This window comes from Phyllobates terribilis, unplaced genomic scaffold, assembly GCF_046119375.1.
Source record: "Phyllobates terribilis strain yellow unplaced genomic scaffold, ASM4611937v1 Scaffold_3__8_contigs__length_932513732, whole genome shotgun sequence".
Taxonomy (NCBI): domain Eukaryota; kingdom Metazoa; phylum Chordata; class Amphibia; order Anura; family Dendrobatidae; genus Phyllobates; species Phyllobates terribilis.
In genome coordinates, this window is record NW_027362763.1 from 667,666,443 (window position 1) to 667,688,616 (window position 22,174).

The following is a 22,174-nucleotide window of genomic DNA, read 5'->3' on the forward strand; positions in this document are numbered from 1 at the left end:
ATACCCTGTATGTGTGCGGTGCTGTATACCCTGTATGTGTGCGGTGCTGTATACCCTGTATATGTGCGGTGCACTGTATACCCTGTATATGTGCTGTGCACTGTATACCCTGTATATGTGCGGTGCACTGTATACCCTGTATATGTGCGTTGCTGTATACCCTGTATATGTGTGCGGTGCTGTATGCGCTGTATATGTGTGCGGTGCTGTATACGCTGTATGTGTGCGGTGCTGTATACCCTGTTTGTGTGCGGTGCCGTATACCCTGTATATGTGCGATGCTGTATACGCTGTGTGTGTGCGGTGCTGTATACCCTGTATATGTGCGGTGCTGTATACCCTGTTTGTGTGTGGTGCACTGTATACCCTGTATATGTGCGGTGCTGTATACCCTGTATATGTGCGGTGCCGTATACGCTGTGTGTGTGCGGTGCTGTATATGTGCGGTGCTGTATACCCTGTATATGTGCGGTGCTGTATACCCTGTTTGTGTGCGGTGCACTGTATACCCTGTATATGTGCGGTGCTGTATACGCTGTATATGTGCGGTGCACTGTATACCCTGTATATGTGCGGTGCACTGTATACCCTGTATATGTGCGGTGCACTGTATACCCTGTATATGTGCGGTGCACTGTATACCCTGTATATGTGCGTTGCTGTATACCCTGTATATGTGTGCGGTGCTGTATGCGCTGTATATGTGTGCGGTGCTGTATACGCTGTATGTGTGCGGTGCTGTATACCCTGTTTGTGTGCGGTGCCGTATACCCTGTATATGTGCGATGCTGTATACGCTGTGTGTGTGCGGTGCTGTATACCCTGTATATGTGCGGTGCTGTATACCCTGTTTGTGTGTGGTGCACTGTATACCCTGTATATGTGCGGTGCTGTATACCCTGTATATGTGCGGTGCCGTATACGCTGTGTGTGTGCGGTGCTGTATATGTGCGGTGCTGTATACCCTGTATATGTGCGGTGCACTGTATACCCTGTATATGTGCGGTGCTGTATACGCTGTATATGTGCGGTGCTGTATACGCTGTATGTGTGCGGTGCTGTATACGCTGTATATGTGCGGTGCTGTATACCCTGTATATGTGCGGTGCTGTATACCCTGTATATGTGCTGTATACGCTGTATGTGTGCGGTGCTGTATACCCTGTATATGTGCGGTGCACTGTAAACCCTGTATATGTGCGGTGCACTGTAAACCCTGTATATGTGCCGTGCACTGTATACCCTGTATATGTGCGGTGCACTGTATACCCTGTATATGTGCAGTGCTGTATACCCTGTATATGTGCGGTGCTGTATACCCTGTATATGTGCTGTATACGCTGTATGTGTGCGGTGCTGTATACCCTGTATATGTGCGGTGCACTGTAAACCCTGTATATGTGCCGTGCACTGTATACCCTGTATATGTGCCGTGCACTGTATACCCTGTATATGTGCGGTGCTGTATACCCTGTTTGTGTGCGGTGCTGTATACGCTGTATGTGTGCGGTGCGGTATACCCTGTTTGTGTGCGGTGCTGTATACGCTGTGTATGTGTGCGGTGCACTGTATATCCTGTATATGTGCGGTGCACTGTATACCCTGTATGTGTGCGGTGCTGTATACCCTGTATATGTGCGGTGCTGTATACCCTGTCCGTGTGCGGTGCTGTATATGTGTGCGGTGCTGTATACGCTGTATATGTGTGCGGTGCTGTATACGCTGTATGTGTGCGGTGCTGTATACCCTGTTTGTGTGCGGTGCTGTGTATGTGTGCCGTGCTGTATATGTGCGGTGCTGTATACCCTGTATATGTGCGGTGCTGTATACCCTGTATATGTGCGGTGCCGTATACCCTGTATATGTGCGGTGCCGTATACCCTGTATATGTGCGGTGCTGTGTACACTGTATATGTGCGGTGCTGTGTACACAGTATATGGGCGGTGCTGTGTACTCTGTATATGTGCGGTGCTGTGTATGTGCGGTGCTGTGTACGCTGTATATGTGCGGTGTTGTATACCCTGTATGTGTGCGGTGCACTGTATACCCTGTATATGTGCGGTGCACTGTATACCCTGTATATGTGCGGTGCACTGTATACCCTGTATATGTGCGGTGCTGTATACCCTGTTTGTGTGCGGTGCTGTATACGCTGTATGTGTGCGGTGCTGTATACCCTGTTTGTTTGCGGTGCTGTATACGCTGTGTATGTGTGCGGTGCACTGTATATCCTGTATATGTGCGGTGCACTGTATACCCTGTATGTGTGCGGTGCTGTATACCCTATATATGTGCGGTGCTGTATACCCTGTCCGTGTGCGGTGCTGTATATGTGTGCGGTGCTGTATACGCTGTATATGTGTGCGGTGCTGTATACCCTGTTTGTGTGCGGTGCTGTATACGCTGTATGTGTGCGGTGCTGTATACCCTGTTTGTTTGCGGTGCTGTATACGCTGTGTATGTGTGCGGTGCACTGTATATCCTGTATATGTGCGGTGCACTGTATACCCTGTATGTGTGCGGTGCTGTATACCCTATATATGTGCGGTGCTGTATACCCTGTATATGTGCGGTGCTGTAGACGCTGTATGTGTGCGGTGCTGTATACGCTGTATGTGTGCGGTGCTGTGTACGCTGTATATGTGCGGTGCTGTGTACTCTGTATATGTGCGCTGCTGTGTACGCTGTATATGTGCGGTGCTGTATATGTGCGGTGCTGTATACGCTGTATGTGTGCGGTGCTGTATATGTGCGGTGCTGTATACGCTGTATATGTGCGGTGCTGTATACGCTGTATATGTGCGGTGCTGTATACCCTGTATATGTGCGGTGCTGTGTACACTGTATATGTGCGGTGCTGTATACCCTGTATATGTGCGGTGCTGTATACCCTGTATATGTGCGGTGCTGTGTACGCTGTATATGTGCGGTGCTGTATACCCTGTATATGTGCGGTGCTGTGTACCCTGTATATGTGCGGTGCTGTATACCCTGTATATGGGCGGTGCTGTGTACACTGTATATGTGCGGTGCTGTGTACCCTGTATATGTGCGGTGCTGTATACCCTGTATATGTGCGGTGCTGTGTACCCTGTATATGTGCGGTGCTGTATATGTGCGGTGCTGTATACCCTGTATATGTGCGGTGCTGTGTACCCTGTATATGTGCGGTGCTGTGTACGCTGTATGTGTGCGGTGCTGTATACCCTGTATATGTGCGGTGCTGTATATGTGCGGTGCTGTATACGCTGTATATGTGCGGAGATGTATACCCTGTATATGTGCGGTGCTGTATACCCTGTATATGTGCGGTGCTGTATACCCTGTATATGTGCGATGCTGTGTACGCTGTATATGTGCGATGCTGTGTACGCTGTATATGTGCGGTGCTGTATATGTGCGGTGCTGTGTACGCTGTATATGTGCGGTGCTGTATACAGTGTATATGTGCGGTGCTGTATACAGTGTATATGTGCGGTGCTGTATATGTGCGGTGCTGTATACAGTGTATATGTGCGGTGCTGTATATGTGCAGTGCTGTATATGTGCGGTGCTGTATACGCTGTATGTGTGCGGTGCTGTAGACGCTGTATGTGTGCGGTGCTGTATATGTGCGGTGCTGTATACCCTGTATATGTGCGGTGCTGTATACGCTGTGTGTGCGGTGCTGTATACGCTGTATGTGTGCGGTGCTGTATACCCTGTATATGTGCGGTGCTGTATACCCTGTATATGTGCGGTGCTGTATATGTGCGGTGCTGTATACCCTGTATATGTGCGGTGCTGTGTACGCTGTATATGTGCGGTGCTGTGTACGCTGTATATGTGCGGTGCTGTGTACGCTGTATATGTGCGGTGCTGTGTACGCTGTATATGTGCGGTGCTGTATATGTGCGGTGCTGTGTACGCTGTATATGTGCGGTGCTGTGTACGCTGTATATGTGCGGTGCTGTGTACGCTGTATATGTGCGGTGCTGTATATGCTGTATATGTGCGGTGCTGTATACGTTGTATATGTGCGGTGCTGTATACGTTGTATATGTGCGGTGCTGTATACGCTGTATATGTGCGGTGCTGTATATGTGCTGTGCTGTATACGCTGTATATGTGCGGTGCTGTATACGCTGTATGTGTGCGGTGCTGTAGACGCTGTATGTGTGCGGTGCTGTATATGTGCGGTGCTGTATACACTGTATATGTGCGGTGCTGTATACCCTGTATGTGTGCGGTGCTGTATACCCTGTATATGTGCGGTGCTGTATACCCTGTATGTGTGCGGTGCTGTATACCCTGTATGTGTGCGGTGCTGTATACCCTGTATGTGTGCGGTGCTGTATACGCTGTATATGTGCGGTGCTGTATACCCTGTATATGTGTGGTGCTGTATACCCTGTATATGTGCGGTGCTGTATACACTCTATATGTGCGGTGCTGTATACCCTGTATATGTGCGGTGCTGTATACCCTGTATGTGTGCGGTGCTGTATACCCTGTATGTGTGCGGTGCTGTATACCCTGTATGTGTGCGGTGCTGTATACCCTGTATGTGTGCGGTGCTGTATACCCTGTATATGTGCGGTGCTGTATACCCTGTATATGTGTGGTGCTGTATACCCTGTATATGTGCGGTGCTGTATACACTCTATATGTGCGGTGCTGTATACCCTGTATATGTGTGGTGCTGTATACCCTGTATATGTGCGGTGCTGTATACACTCTATATGTGCGGTGCTGTATACCCTGTATGTGTGCGGTGCTGTATACCCTGTATGTGTGCGGTGCTGTATACCCTGTATGTGTGCGGTGCTGTATACCCTGTATGTGTGCGGTGCTGTATACGCTGTATGTGTGCGGTGCTGTATACCCTGTATATGTGCGGTGCTGTATACGCTGTATATGTGCGGTGCTGTATACCCTGTATATGTGCGGTGCTGTATACGCTGTATATGTGCGGTGCTGTATACACTGTATATGTGCGGTGCTGTGTACGCTGTATATGTGCGGTGCTGTATACGCTGTATATGTGCGGTGCTGTATACCCTGTATGTGTGCGGTGCTGTATACCCTGTATATGTGCGGTGCTGTGTACGCTGTATATGTGCGGTGCTGTATACACTGTATATGTGCCGTGCACTGTATACATTATTATTATTTAGGAGGTTATTCAGACATTGCAGATTTGTCTTCGATGTAGGTCCCTGAGAAAACACAGGACCCGATTAAACAAAAAGCTTTAACACCAATAAAAGTGTCGTAAAAGCTTTAAGAAGTCACAAAATTTTGTCGCAACTTGGAGTTGTAACATTTTGCAACTTTTTGGCGCTTTCATGGACGATGTGTCGCCAAGAACGATGATTCCTAGGAAAGCTCATTCCCGATCCTTCAGTGTATACTGGCTGCACAATGCTCGTTCATCAGGTGAAATGATCTTTATCTAGAAAGGGGCTGGAAGCAAGGGAAGCTGGATGGAAGCCCCACATGACCGGGATGGGCCACGAGGGTGGAATTTTTTGAGATAAAGGATCAGGATTGGGTATTAGAGCTGAGGGGCGGGCAGTTGGTGGTGGGAGGGTGAGTATATCAAGAAAAAGTGCGGGAAATTAGTCAGTCCAGCAGGGAAGTTACAGGAGAAAGTTCACCAAAAAAAAAAAAAAAATTTTAATATCTGCTCACCCATTGTTCTGGACACTGACCGGGCGTAATGGAGACCGTGGAATCTCTGTTTAGCAGACTGTGGGATGCGGCTCGATCCAGGCGTGGAGGGTGGCTGGAGGCAAAGCTTTAAGGGTTGCTGCATGGCTCATCCGAGGAATCGGCGGCGGGGTCAGGAAGAAGGGCAAGGAGAACGCGGCCCCCCGAGAGGCTTTTGCCAGAGACTCCCACGTGCTGCAGACGCAGGCTGCGGAGCCCCTCATGGGACCCTGAGCCAGGTGAGCCTGGCGGCAGAACCCCCCTGCCGCTGCGCCCGCCGCTGCAGGAATCCGCCCAGCCGGCCTGTGGGCGCTTCCGTCAGCGGATCGCTAGCAGGGTCTGGACCGAGGGCCCCACCGGAAGTGCGGCCTGCTCCGGCGGCGCGCCGCAGTAATAGAGCCCGGGCCGCGCCAGAAGCAAGGCCCGCACTAGAGCCGCGTCACCAGTCCGGGGGCGTGGCTTCGCCGGAAGTTCGGCCCGCGTCACTTCCTGTACACGTGACCGGGCCGGACAGGAAGTTGTGGGGCAGCGATGACGCTGGCCCCCGTAAACAGGGCCAGCAGCGGTTCACGGCGGCGGACGGCCGTTATATAAAAAAAAAAAGAAGGGCCAGGAGGAGCAGCAGCGCGGCAGGCACACCTGGCGATGTACCAGTCGGGGTGCCTGCCAGTCAAATCGACAGTGGAGGACAGTATGGCGTTTTTCGGGCAGGCAGCGGCAGTTTGGAGACCTGTTGCCTGGCCCCAGTCACCGGAGTCACGGTAGCAGAGCGGCGGGGAGCAGCATGGAGCTGCCTGGCAGCCCCCCCCCCACAGATCAGCACAGACTGGGCTGGGGGGCCCAGGTCTAGAGGTCTTGCTGGATCACGGACGGCAGGAAGGATCGGTGCAGAAACGTGCAGCGGACGAGCTGCGGGGGCATCGGCACGTGCTCAGGTCCCCCCTGGTGACGAGGAGGCCAGGGGCGCGGGCCTTGAGCAACAGTGAGAGGGAGGATCGGAATACGGAGAGGATCAGGACGACCCAAGGAATCGGCAGGACTCAGGACGTACGGCTGGCGGGGACACAGCACCTGCGCAGCTCCGTGAGTATGCGTCTATGTATGTTTTGTCACCCACTGGGTCTGTAGCGGATGGGGTAGGGGATAGGCAGTTGGCAGGGCCCTGTGGTGTAAATGTTAGGGGGAGGCGTGGTTAGATGTCGTGGGGCTCAGGGATAATTTGGCAAACATGTCACAAATTCTGGCTAGTTTAGGCACTGGTGAAGCCAGTGAGGCAGGGTTATCTCCGATGGGGGCTTGGTTACCCGGTCGACGTGTGGCGTCGCAGGTGGGGAGTGAATCGGCAAGGGCGGCGGTGTGTACTGAGGGGGACTTTAGGGGGGTATCGGTTTCTGTACAGACAGAAAAGGATAAAGCGGATGCCGTAAAACTGGATGATAGGGCGAAAGGGGAGGTATACGTGTGCTTTGAGGGGCAGCTGGGCACATTTAAAAAAATAAATAAATAAAGAGGTTAAAGAAAAAATTGGGTGGGATGAATTTGTAGAAATTTTTTCCCTACTTTCTCTTGAAAAGTTTAATTTGGACAAGGGAGAAAAGGACGACAGCAAAAAAAATAAATAAATAAAAAAATAATAATAATAATAAAATGGAGGAAGAAAAGCGTAGGTGGAGGTTCATTCCTCAGACGTTTGTTAATTGGTTGCAAGCTTTTGCAATAATGGCTAGTGTCATTGGGAAAAAAGCTCCGGATAATTCCTCAGGCTTATTTTGCTACCTGGATGCTATAGGGGAGGCTCATCGCACATAGGGGGGCCAGACATGGTTACGATACGACTAGCAATATCGGCAGAGGAAGGCAGTCCGCCCGGAGATTAGATGGGATCAAAGGACATCGGGTTGTGGCTGAAAGTTGTGACTCCGGTGAGGTATGGGCAGTCCTTTCACGGGAGCAGCGGTAGTGGGAACTAATCGGCAGGACACGGGGGAAGTAGTCAGAGTGCACAAAGAAGGAAGCGGGATCTTGCTGGCAATTTAATGATGGCCAGTGTAAGTACGGGAACTCCTGCAAATTTAAACATGTGTGCTCCCATTGCAACGGTATTTCACACGGAGCATCTAAATGCTTTAAGAAGGGTAATGGAAAAATGCCAATGGGTACCGGTCAAGGGGGTGACTCCGGTGAGGGTTCACGAGATGGCCCCCTTTCGAAGTAGGTATCCAGATCAGTTGAAGGCTAAGGCCATTTCAGATGGTCTTTTTTGGAAGGTTTTAGAATTCCTCCTCCTGATCATGAGGTCCCCTTTTCTCTTAAAAAAGTGATGTCGGCTTCCCTTCATCCGGAAGTGGTTAGCTTGAAATTGGCAAAGGAGGTGGAATTGGGCAGGATGGCTGGTCCGTTTCAGGATTTACCTAGCAGCAGGGTGATTGTTTTGCCGTTGGGGGTCGTGCCCAAAAAGAGGCTAATAAGTTTCATTTGATTCAGCATTTGTCATACCCTAAGGGGTTTTTTCTGTGAATGATGGCATTGCTCAGGAATTATGTTCGGTGGATTATTCAGCATTCGATGCGGCGGTGGGATGGGTGTGGAGATATGGGCCAGGATCGTTGCTAGATAAAACTGATATGGAATCGGCATTTGGATTGCTGTCAGTACATCCGGATAGCTTCCCATTGTTAGGTTGTTTTTGGAAAGGGGAATACTACGTGGACAGGTGTTTGCATATGGGCTACGCAATTACGTGTTCCCAGTTTGAAACGTTTAGTACCTTTTTGGAATGGGTGGTGAGGGACCTGGCATCAGTTCAGTCGGTCATTCATTATTTGGATGACATTTTGTTTATAGGCCCTCAGCAATCGTTGTTGTGTAGGACTTTGTTAGGAACTATGGTGTGGGTAGCGGAGCATTTTTGGCATACCTTTGGCAGGAAATTTAAAAAAAAAAAAAAAACAGAGGGACCTTGCACCTTGTTAATTTTTTGGGCATCCTAATTGATACGGAGAGGATGTAGTGTCGGTTACCTGATGATAAATTGAGTTTGCTCAAGCAGGAGGTCGATAGAGTCAGGAGGTTGCGTAAGGTGACGCTGAAGGAGCTCCAATCCCTGTTAGGTCATTTGAATTTCGCATGCAGCATTATGCCAATGGGCAGGATATTTTGTCGCGGGTTGGCAAGGGCGACAGCAGGAGTGCGCGCCCTCCATCATTTCATTCGTTTAAATAAGGATCACAAGGAGGATTTGAAGGTTTGGAAAATGTTTTTTGGAAAATTATAATGGCAGGTCGTTAATTCAGCACGAGTTTTTGAGCAGTCGTGATTGTGAGATTTTTTACAGATACTGCAGGAGGTGCTGGTGTAAAAATTCTTTCGCAGATGCCTTGTCTCGTTTTCAGTGGGATCGTTTTTCGGGCGCTAGCACCAGAGGCGGAGGACGTGGGACAGGAATGCCCTTCGCATTTGTGGCAGCTGGTTATGGAGGAGTGGGGACGTTTAATACGAGAGTCCATTACGAGGCAGACCTGGTCCTCATACGAGGCATCGTGGCGAGTATGGAAATGTTGGATAATGCAGTGGGGTTTGGTGGAGAATGTCGGTGATGGGGAGACGGCGGTGTTCTTTCTTGTAGGTAGGGCAGCGGAGATTGGATGGTCTGTTTCAAAAGTGGGGATAAGAGATGTTACAAAGTCCTTTTTAGTGTAGCAAGCACTTAGGGGCTTTAGGAGAGGAGTTAAGGTGCTGGATAAAAGAAGACCGGTGACTTTTAAAATCTTGGAACGTTTGGGTTTAGTGTTAGACGAAACTTGTTGTTCAGTTGTGAAGCTACATTGTTTAGGTTAACCTTTTCGTTAGCGTTTTTTGGTGCGCTGAGATTGTCTGAATCGGTGGCACCAAGTAGACTGGCAATTTTGGCCTGGGCGAGTGGGTTCCTTATTATGTCATGAAAATGGGGACTTTTCTTAAATAGCAGTATTTAAGAAAGGAGTTTGGGAGTTGGGGCTTTCGCCCGGAGGTGTACGGGTCACATTCTTTTAGAATTGGCGCGGCGTCAGAAGCCAATGGCTTGGGCTTAGGCAAGGATGTGACAAAGCGGATAGGGAGGTGGAGTTCTGATCGTTATTTGTCCTTTGTGCGGCATTAGGTACAGGGGGCTGAGGTTTGTTTTTCATCTTGTTAAGTATTGAATACATTGTGGTTGTTTGTTGCAGATGGTGTCCCATTGTTAGCGTGGATTCTGGGACATTCCTTCGTCCACTGGGGGTGTTGTGAGCGGACGGGAGGCCAGACGGTAGGCAGTTGGGTTTTAGGAGAGAGCAAGTTGTGGTTCGGTGGCTCGTCTCCAGAGGCATGGTATGGAGAAGGGTGCTGCCTGAATTTCATAAGGCAGCCCGTTTGGTTCGGACGCTGGATATTTTGGTGGTGCATATGGGGGGGAATGACTTAGGGGCTCGCCCGGTCAGGGAACTGATAAGGGACATTCGATTTAATTTTTAAGGTTATGGACATCCTTTCCTGTGGTGTTGACGGTCTGGTCTGACATTGTGCCAAAAAAAAAAAAAAAAAAAAGGTGGAGGGAGGCTAGATCTTTGAAGGGGATTAATAGGGTGAGAGTGAGGTTAAATAGAGCCATATCAGCCTTTGTGTCCAGGAACGGGGGAGTAAGCGTTCGACATTTTGAACTCGAGGCGGGAGTTGGAAATTTTTGGGCAAATGATGGTGTACATTTGAATTACATTGGTACCGATTTGTGGGCATTGGTTATACAGGAGGGGAATGAGAGGGCTTTGGCGATTTTTTGGGGCACTCACGAGCCTGAGGTGGTCAGGGCTGTTCGTTTGTGGCGGGGGGTGGGGTTCTTGGAGTTGGCACAGAAGTGTCGGTGGGAATAATTTGGTTAAAATTACAGCCAATTGGTTAATTGAGCAGGGTGATCTGGCATTTGGTTTTTGGGCTCTGGACGGGGTTTTACCCTGGGAGCTTTTGGTGCCCTTGAGCTGGTGATGGACGGCTGAGGGTAATATGGTGGTTCCAGTTCGGTTTAATTTATGCCAGATCTAATTTTTAACTCCAAGAACCCTCCCTTCTTATTTATTTATAACACTGTTAATGTGTTAATGTTGTTTGTTAATAAAATGGCCGCTGTGGCCAAATTTATCCAAAGAAATTACAGGTGCAGTGTTTTTATTTGTGGGAAAAGGTGAGTGCTGGAAAATGGGAGGAACAGGTTAAACGGTGGAACCCGGGTTGGCAGTACACGGTCAAGAAAGGGGCTGGAAGCAAGGGAAGCTGGATGGAAGCCCCACATGACCGGGATGGGCCACGAGGGTGGAATTTTTTGAGATAAAGGATCAGGATTGGGTATTAGAGCTGAGGGGCGGGCAGTTGGTGGAGGGAGGGTGAGTATATCAAGAAAAAGTGCGGGAAATTAGTCAGTCCGGCAGGGAAGTTACAGGAGAAAGTTCCCACCCACCCACCCCTTTTTTCTGGTTGCATCTGTTCAAGTATAAGTGGGAAGTGGCGGTGGTATGGTGGAAAACGTTAAGGAGTAATATGGACATATGTCTATTATAATTGTTAAAAAAAATAAAAAATAAATAAATAAAAAAAAAAGTGAATAAAAAATAAAGAAAAATGAGGTAGGGTGTTTGTCGCAGTGGCTTGGTGGGGGGTGGGGTTCTTGGAGTTGGCACAGAAGTGTCGGTGGGAATAATTTGGTTAAAATTACAGCCAATTGGTTAATTGAGCGGGGTGATCTGGCATTTGGTTTTTGGGCTCTGGACGGGGTTTTACCCTGGGAGCTTTTGGTGCCCTTGAGCTGGTGATGGACGGCTGAGGGTAATATGGTGGTTCCAGTTCGGTTTAATTTATGCCAGATCTAATTTTTAACTCCAAGAACCCTCCCTTCTTATTTATTTATAACACTGTTAATGTGTTAATGTTGTTTGTTAATAAAATGGCCGCTGTGGCCAAATTTATCCAAAGAAATTACAGGTGCAGTGTTTTTATTTGTGGGAAAAGGTGAGTGCCTGAAAATGGGAGGAACAGGTTAAACGGTGGAACCCGGGTTGGCCGTACACGGTCATGTTGTAATCACACCCTTAGTCTGGCTTAGATCCCAATGTCCATCTGCAAATGGACAAAAAGGTCAGATGGTCCCCTGGAATCTATAATGTTTCCCCATCTTTGCCTTCCAGATCTGGTTCGTACTCACTTATTCCCACTTACAATTCTTAGACGTTCCACAAGATATTTTGACTAAAACATCTCTCACATAGGCGACATGAATACGGCTTCTCCCCTGTATGAACACAGTAAGGTCGGGGTCCCACTAGCGTATCACATCCGATGCGAGATGCTAATGACACTCGGCTCCTGCTCTGCTGCGAGCGTGAGCCGAGTGTCCGTGCTCTCTGTGCTCCGATCCTCTCACATGGCTGCGGAGGTGATGAAGAATTTAATTTGTCCATCTCTTCTGTTGCCGACATAAGCGGGAATCTCACTGCAATCAGGTTATATCCGAGTGCAATGTGATGTTTTACACGCAGCCATAGACTTATATGGTTCTGTGCGATCCGATTTGTGGATGCAATCGCAGCATGCTGCCGTATCAGCATGAGAAAATAATCGCAGATGTAGGCTACACCATAGGGTAACAATGGGTCGCGTGCAATCCAATTTGTTATCAGATTAGACACGTCTGATTGCATCGCACGTAGGAGCAAGCCCTAAGACTGAAAAAATAAAATTGTGCCAAAAGAGAGGAAATCGCTTTGAAACAACTAATCATTTACTATGTGCAGCAAACAAGAGTGGGTTTGTGGTAGTCGCTGTAAGAACGTGAAATAAATCCTGATAGCTGATGCAAGTCCACACAGGGAGATATAGAAGGCATCCACTGGAATCTGCAAAAATATCCTGTGTTCCCTTTATTAATAAAGGAAACATCGTATGACATAATTTCCTCTAAACAGGCGGAATATTTACTGCCAGATTCCCCCATCTGCCTATTTTATGCGCTGCTTAAGGCTACATTCCCATGATGAATTTTTGGTGATTTTTTTTTTTTACACTGCGTATATTCAAAAGATGTAGTTACTTACCGGTAAAGGGATTTCTCAGAGCCCATGACAGCACCACGGAGAGGGGATCCGCCCTTCAAGGACAGGAAACCTACAGATAAAAAGCTTGGTAACTCTCTCCCGCATCAGTTGTTTACAGAGCACGAGAGAACTTCCAGGTTATTGATACAACATACAGTACAGACCAAAAGTTTGGACACACCTTCTCATTTAAAAATTTTTCTGTATTTTCATGACTGAAAATTGTGCATTCACGTTGAAGGCATCAAAACTATGAATTAACACATGTGGAATTATATACTTAAGAAAAAAGTGTGAAACAACTGAAAATATGTCTTATATTCTAGGTTCTTCAAAGTAGCCACCTTTTGCTTTGATGACTGCTTTGCACACTCTTGGCATTCTCTTGATGAGCTTCAAGAGGTAGTCACCAGAAATGGTCTTCCAACAATCTTGTTGGAGTTCCCAGAGATGCTTAGCACTTGTTGGCCCTTTTGCCTTCACTCTGCGGTCCAGCTCACCCCAAACCATCTCAATTGGGTTCAGGTCTGGTGACTGTGCTGGCCAGGTCATCTGGCATAGCCCCCCATCACTCTCCCTCTTGGTCATATAGCCCTTACACAGCCTGGAGGTATGTTTGGGGTCATTGTCTTGTTGAAAAATAAATGATGGTCCAACTAAATGCAAACCGGATGGATTAGCATGCAAGATGCTGTGATAGCCATGCTGGTTCAGTATGCCTTCAATTTTGAATAAATTCCCAACAGTGTCACCAGCAAAGCCCCCCCACACCATCACACCTCCTCCTCCATGCTTCACGGTGGGAACCAGGCATGTAGAGTCCATCCGTTCACCTTTTCTGCGTCGCACAAAGACACGGTGGTTGGAACCAAAGATCTCAAATTTGGACTCATCAGACCAAAGCACAGATTTCCACTGGTCTAATGTCCATTCCTTGTGTTCTTTAGCCCAAACAAGTCTCTTCTGCTTGTTTCCTGTCCTTAGCAGTGGTTTCCTAGCAGCTATTTTACCATGAAGGCCTGCTGCACAAAGTCTCCTCTTACAGTTGTTGTAGAGATGTGTCTGCTGCTAGAACTCTGTGTGGCATTGACCTGGTCTCTAATCTGAGCTGCTGTTAACCTGCGATTTCTGAGGCTGGTGACTCGGATCAACTTATCCTCAGAAGCAGAGGTGACTCTTGGTCTTCCTTTCCTGGGACAGTCCTCATGTGAGCCAGTTTCTTTGTAGCGCTTGATGGTTTTTGCAACAGCACTTGGGGACACTTTCAAAGTTTGCCCAATTTTTCAGACTGACTGACCTTCATTTCTTAAAGTAATGATGGCCACTCGTTTTTCTTTACTTAGCTGCTTTTTTCTTGCCATAATACAAATTCTAACAGTCTAATCAGTAGGACTATCAGCTGAGTATCCACCAGACTTCTGCACAACACAACTGATGGTCCCAACCCCATTTATAAGGCAAGAAATCCCACTTATTAAACCTGACAGGGCACACCTGTGAAGTGAAAACCATTTCCGGTGACTACCTCTTGAAGCTCATCAAGAGAATGCCAAGAGTGTGCAAAGCAGTCATCAAAGCAAAAGGTGGCTACTTTGAAGAACCTAGAATATAAGACATATTTTCAGTTGTTTCACACTTTTTTGTTAAGTATATAATTCCACATGTGTTAATTCATAGTTTTGATGCCTTCAGTGTGAATGTACAATTTTAAAAGTCATGAAAATACAGAAAAATCTTTAAATGAGAAGGTGTGTCCAAACTTTTGGTCTGTACTGTATCATCATTATAATTCTTATCAGGAACACCCTGCGACTACACCTAAAAAACAAAATAAGTGTGCACAGCCACACGTGAAGGGAGGGAATATACAGGTGCTGTCATGGGCTCTGAGAAATCCCGTTACTGGTAAGTAACTTACGTCTTTCTCCTTCCCCCATGACAGCGCCACGGAGAGAATTGCAGAGAAATGTATATTTAGGGGGGGGGGGGGGACCACCGCTTCCAGAACCCTTTTCCCAAAGGTGAGATCTGAAGAAGAGGCTAGGTCCATCCGATAATGTTTAAAGAAGGTAGAGGGGAATGACCATGTTGCAGCTTTACATATCTGTTCTATGGAAACACCGGCTTTTTCTGCCCAAGAGGTTGCCACTGCCCTTGTCGAGTGATCTTTTCAACCCTCCGGAGCGACTTCCCCACTTGATGAGTATGCCAGAGAGATGGCGTCTCTTATCCACCTTGCCTTTGGAAACTTTTAGCCCCTTCTGAGGTCCCTGAAAACACAAAGAGAGCCCTATCCTTCTTACACTCTTGTGTGTCCGCTAGGTACTGAATCAGACATCCCGACGTCTAACGTATGTAGATCTCTTTCCCCCTTATTTTTGGGATTAGGACAAAAGGAAGGAAGGGTGACCTCCTAAGATCTGTGGAATCGTGATGCTACCTTGGTCAAATAGGCTGGGTCCGGTTTGAGGAAGACTCTATCCTCCAAGATCTGCGTAAAGGGGGGCCCTGCAGACAGGGCCTGGATATCGCTGACCCTGCGAGCTGATGTTTATGCTACCAAAAGTGATGTCTTGAGGTTTAAAACTTTTAGAGATGTACCGTCTAAGGATTTGAAAGGAGGTTTAGATAAAGCCGTAAGGACCAAATTTAAATCCCAAAGAGGCGAGCTCTGACTAGGGATGGGTCTAGATCTGGCCGAAGCTTTGTTGAATCTAGATATCCAGCGATTCCCTGCCATATCACAATTGTATAGTGCCCCTAATGCTGTGACTTAGACCTTCAGAGTGCTTGTAGCTAGACCTTGCTCTAACCCCCTCTGCAGGAATTCAACGGAACACCTTCCTTTACACTGGACCCTGAAGAGGAAAAGAACCTTCTCCAAGTTTTCCCATAAAGTTTGGTGGTGACGAGTTTCCTACTCTGTAGTAGCGTGGAGATTAGATTTGGTGAAAACCCTTTATCCCTCAGAAGAGCCCTCTCAAATTCCAGGCTGTCATGTGTAAGTTTACCTGAGAATGATAAACCGGCCTCTGAGAAAAAGAACTTCCGGGAGCACCCAAGGGTCAGAGATGGACATCACCCTCAGCCAAGAAAACCACATCCTCTTTGGCCAGAAGGGGGCGATCAGGATTACTTTTGCTCTGTCTTCCCTGATCTTTCTCAGAACTGCCACTATCAAGGCAATCAGGGGGAAAAAAGCATAGACTAGACTGTGGTCCTACAGGATCATGAAGGCATCTAACGCTAAAGGGTTCCATTCGGGATCTATTGATCAGAATGTGTCTACCTTTTTGTTCTGATTGTTGGCAAACAGATCTATAGCAGGACACATTTCTGCAATCTGGTTGAATATGGTCTTTTTCAGTTCCCAATCGCCCTGTCTCAGCTGGGTCCGGCTCAGGAAGTCTGCTCTGCGATTTTCTGTCCCTTTTATGGGTAGTGTTGACAGAGACCCAAGATTGTTCTTGGCTATTGTTATAGCAGAAGATGGAGTCGCTCAAGTTTAAAGGCCCCATCTATGCTATGTAAGTCTGACAGTTATTTTAGGTGAAAACAACAGCTATGAATGTTCCTTCTTGTATCAATAGCGTGTCCTTGCTAAAAAGATAACGTGATTCTCCCAGACCAGATGTTTCTTCTTATAGTAATAATGTGTTCTTGCAGAAAGATGAAATGACCTTGCTAACTAGATAAGTCTAATTAAATATTTTAAAGCATACAGAAACTAGCTTTTTTCGCTTGTTCAGCTAAACTGTATAATCGAACCATATATGGCAAATCCGTTTCCTGCCTTTAGGGTGTATATTAGCCCTGTGTTTTGTAATAAAGTTTTTAGAGTATGTTTAGGCACAAACATCCTGTCCTGTGTCTTCATTCTCTCCGAGCTCGTAATCCAAAGGATAGAAGACCCAAAATTCAGTGACGACAGCTGGCGCCTCGAACAGGGACCTTGAGTTAATCTACCCAAGGGTGCTCGACCGGTCCGAGACGTGGGACGAGTGAAGCTCTCTGTTGGTGATATATACAGCGCTGAGGTAAGAATAACTGTTATATTCTACCTAATTATATCACTGCATAGAAGAGACTCCCTCACCCCCGAGCGGTCGGCTCCCCAGGTAATTCAACAGATTGTTGTCTGGCTCAGGTCCCATTGAACCAGTAGAATCCCCTCAGATAAATTGACAGTCCTGCCTTCTATCCTTTGGAGAATTTAAGAATGAAAGTATGGATCCGATGATTGTGTTGTGGATGTGTCCTGGGATTGATGTTTTTGGTCTGTTTTTCTGGCTGGCGTATAAGTCCTAGAGAGGCTAGTAGTGGAATGGTTCAGAAACCTTTGTGGCCCATTGTCTAAGTGACCATTGTCTAAGTGACTGAGGAGTCTCTTCTAGGTGAGGAGAACCGAAAAAAATGGGGAACCAAAATGCCAAGGAAGGCATTATAGCCAAAGACTTAGTGGTATGCAGAGAAGGGAAACAGGCACTGATTGGAAGTGACAAAATATTGTGTAAAGCGGGAATGAATGAGAATGGAGAGATGAATGGAGAGAAATGGAAATCCTTCTTTAACTCCTATCATGGATGGTTGAAAGATAAGGGTCTGTTAGGGACAGTAGATGTATGGATGAATGCATGCGCTTATTTTGAAGGAAAGATTGAAGAATTAGGAGACGGACGTTACAGACTGACAAAAACTGGAATGACAGATTTTCCTCCCTGTCCGCTCCCGACGTCACCCCCACCCCAGTACCAGAATTCCCAGGAACCTAAATGTTGGGTTTGCCCCAGATGTGGACAGCAGAATCCCTTGACAGTAGACATCTGTGTGGCATGTGGAGGACCGAGACCCCACCCAGCTAGACAATTCCCAATGAGGACGGTAGTTGTGCCAGGAGCACCGGGAGCAGCAGCAGCAGCAGGGGGGGATGCAGTGGTTCCAGGTCAGGAAGCTCGTACAATGTTAATGTATAGACCATGGAGCCCTTCAGAGCAGTTGGCGTTGATCTCCCAGCTGCCAGATCCGTCCCAGTCCCCTATGGGTTTCGCTAGAATGATCACCACCATACAGGATACGTACCATGCCACTAGAATAGATCTGCAGGGGGTAATTAAGGGAAAATTGGCAGATGAAGCCCGCAATGATAGGTTGATAGATGACACAAAAAAACAGTATGCCAATAGGACCGGACCCGTAGATGCAGAATCTAATGATGCAGCAGCTGGAGTCCTATTCGCAGCAGCGTTGGTAAAAGCATGTCAAGACAGGCAAGCAGAAAAGCAAGTTACACTAGAAGATAGAGTGCAGGGAAAGGAGGAAGATCCTAAGGATTATTTCTATGCACTAAAGAAAACCTGGTCAGAAATGGGGTTCAACCCCGGGAATAAGACTAGTGAGAGGGTATTAGCAAGTGCTTTCATGAATGGACTAAAGAAAGAGATTGCAGAGAAGGTAAAAGCAAGTAGACCGGACTGGAGATCAGTGAAGGCAGAAGATTTAGCTAGAATAGCTCAGGGGGCACAGCATGACATAGCGCAGGCAAAGAGAGCTGCCAGAATACATATAGCAGAGACGACCCCCAGAAACAACAGAGGCAGAGGACGGACTGAAGGAGGAGGACAGAAACTGTGTTACGGATGTAAAAAGCCAGGACATTTTAGAAAGAACTGTAGGACCAACCCGTATCCAAATGCTCAGAGTACGGGTCCTCCAGCCGACCAAACAACGCCCCCATAGGATGAGGGTAGCTTGCACATGAACCCCCTCATCTCCTTACCCCCAACTCCCAGTTGTATAGTGCAGGTGAACCTACCAGGGGGACATGAAATCGATTTCCAAGTAGATACGGGGGCCGACAATTCAGTAATTACGCAAGGTGATTGGCCATATACTGACACTGATTTTTCACATCATGTCATTGCCACCCCCTTCAATTCCCCGTCTGTCCTGCTCCCTGTCACTAAGAGAATTCCCCTGCAAATTCAAGGAGCTACTGTACATAGCCAGCTCATGGTATCGCCCCAAGGCCAATGTAATCTATTGGGAAATGATGTGTTGTCCCAATTACAAGCACATATTGAGTATCATCCCGATGGCACTGTCACCATGACCCCAGGTTTAAAACCAAGCACCCTTTCCAAAATTATGTCACTAGATATTGCCAGCATAGAAGAGACAAATGAGTTTCCCCCGATATTGGAGCATGCTGTACCACATGATTTTTGGGCCTCCGACAAAACAGATGTTGGTAGGTTAAGAGTTCAACCAGTAATGGTGAAATTAAAACCAGGAGCCATCTTGCCTCAACAGAGGCAGTATCCCCTTAGCTCGGCTCAGGAGAATGCCATAGCCCAGCAGGTCCAAAAATTACTACAGAGAGGAGTCCTAGTCAAAACCCAGTCCCCTTGCAACACTCCCCTGTTCCCAGTAAAGAAAAAGAGTGTGCCAGGACAACCAGCCGCATATAGAATGGTCCATGACCTCCGGTTGGTTAACAAAGCCACAGAACTTCTAACACCAGTTGTGCCCAACCCGCATACTCTTCTGTCACAGATACCTTCTAACTCTCTTTGTTTTTCAGTGATCGATTTGGCAAATGCATTTTTCAGTGTACCATTACATCCTGACTGCCAGTACCTGTTTGCTTTCACATTCCAGGGCAGTCAATATACATGGACAGTGTTGCCACAGGGTGCCCAGAATTCACCCACAATGTACACTGCAAGTCTGCAGGAAATACTGGAGGGATGGTCTGAACCACATATCGTTGTTCTGCAATATGTCGATGACCTGCTCATTTGTGCCCCCTCCAGGAAACAATGTCATAGTGCAACTATATCACTTATGTTGTTTCTCTATCACGCTGGCTGCAAGGCATCGAAAGATAAGCTTCAGTTTTGTAAATCTTCAGTCACCTTTTTGGGACATTGCATTACACCAGGAGCTCGTCATTTAACAAATGCACGTAAACAAGCAGTACAGGCATTCACCGTCCCCATTAATGTTGCAGCCCTCAGAACTTTTCTTGGACTTGTTTCCTATTGCAGACAGTGGATTCATGCCGTCTCTGTTTTAATGCAGCCCCTCTATGACTGTCTTACCCCAACACCTTTTGTACTAACATCAGAGGCAATAGACAGTTTTTATTCTCTGAGGAACCGTATTTTGGCCGCTCCAGCTTTGGGTACACCTAATTATGAGCTCCCATTTACTCTGTATCTTCATGAACAAGCTGGACATGCAGCAGGAGTTTTAACTCAAACACACGGTGATAATCAGAGACCTGTTGCCTACTTTAGTGGCAGATTAGATGCGGTAGCCAGAGGTGCACCATCCTGCGTACGTGCTCTGCATGCTGTTGGACTATTACTCCACAAATCCGCAGACATTGTTCTTGACTAGTGTTGAGCCACCCCCGTAGTGTTCGAGTTCGGTTCGGTTCGTCGAACACCCGTGTGTTCGCCGAACTGTTCGTCGAACACCTTTGAACACCGTTAAAACCAATGGCAGGCAAACAAAAACACATAGAAACACATAGAAAACACCTTCAAAGGTGTCCAAAAGCTGACAAACTGCTCAGAAGACACAACTAACACATGGAAAAGTGACAAGTACATATAGTCATGCGAAAATAAAAGAGGTGGAGGAGTAAAAGGAGGGGGAGACACAGATATAGGCATGTCATGCCCTTCTAAAATCCAAAAAGTGAGAAGCCGACACGGCCAGTCCGCTCCTGCCCGTGCCACCTCCGTGTCGCCGGGTTTGTGCCAGAGCCGCGGTGAACCCTGATGGCCAGCCCCCCTCTCCCAATACTGGTGCCTGTCCGCTGGTGGGTCGAGCGAGCCCCCCTGTGGTGGAGGCAGCTCTAAGCTTTTTAATTTAAATTGTCTCTCTAATTTGAATGAATACACTTTAAATCCATTTACAAGGATCTATTGGAGGGCAAGTCTCATGCCAGCAGCCGCGTAATTCCAGCTCCAGTAGCGTCCACTAAAGCTGCTGCAGTTAAAAAGCTTTTATAAGGATCGAGCTCGGCTGTCCACCGCAAGGCATCCTACTGCCAGTCCCAGCCCCTATGCCTTGGGGTGCCTCCTGATGCTCTTCACTGAGTATCCCATGGTCCCGAAGCATTTCCTTTGAAAAAATTAAGTGTCTAAACTACAGGTGGTGTAGCTTGCTTAACAGCCGGGATAATCCGCTGACTAGCAGACACTGCTACTAGGCACAAAGTATTTCCTGGGCTAGATGCAGTTAAAAATTTGTAATTAGATACTCTCGTTGGATGCTGAGAAAGCATTCCATAGAGTCTCCTGGCACGCCATATATGATTCTCTTAAAAAGCTTGGGGTAGGGGTCTAAGGGACCCTTTTATAGCCAAAATCACGGCCCTGTATCGCAATACGTCACCTAGGCTGAAGATAAATGGAACTGTAGCACCCTGAGGGCTCGGTTGCTACAGACGTATTGCACCTCACCCAGAGGTGTGATATCTCACTCTCAGGTAAGGATGGAGTGTGGATCAGGACCCGACACCTGCATGCATTACACCACATTGCCGTGGGGCAGGGCGACCAATATGCCCCTGAGATGGGCACGACAGTCCCTGTCCCTGGCTGGAGTGGGGGGAGGGAACACTGAGGAAGGGGAACCCTGTAGTGCAGGAGCAGGGAGGAAGCAGTTCCTGGGTGCATTGAGAAGGGAGTATAAAAGGTGGGCACCATCTTAGTTCAGTGCAGAGAAGTCTGAGCAGAAGTGGCAGGGAGCAGGGGCTCTGCATGAGCTCTGCTCCGGAGGCGGGCCTAGTAACAGAGGCCCAGGCCTGGAAGAGGGAGAAGGAAGGAAGAGGAGCGGAGAAGGCTCCAGGAACGAGGAATGAAGGGATCCCAGGGGTGCGGACGGGCGAGTCGCCACCGCACGCCCGAATCCACCTGCGTGGAGGGGTCAGGCCAAAGGGGGAGACCGGTCCCCGAACTAGTGGAGGCAGGAAACGACCCTCAGCTAGAAACCGGAGGCTCTGACATTTTATGTGGCGCAGCCCCTCGCTACACCCGCTAGGAAGGCACCACATAGGGCCAGGGAAACTGGCGCCAAGTTTACCAAGAGGAGGCCCGAGGCAGCCGGACAGAAGTGTTGGTAAGAAAGGCCAGACAAAGGACACACAAAGGGGGTCCTGTGAAGTGCTCCAAAGTTATCTGGGAGTTGTCTGAGCCCCTCACCTGGTGAGCACAGTACGACGTGGGCAGCCGTTACCTGCAGACGTGGTCTGGATAATAAAAACTGTGAGTAAAGGCCCTGGACTGCATCACTGACTCCGTGTCGTTACTGCTGCTGCCCTGCACCATCACCCCCATCCTCCGCATACACTGCCCTGAGTCTATACTCCTCC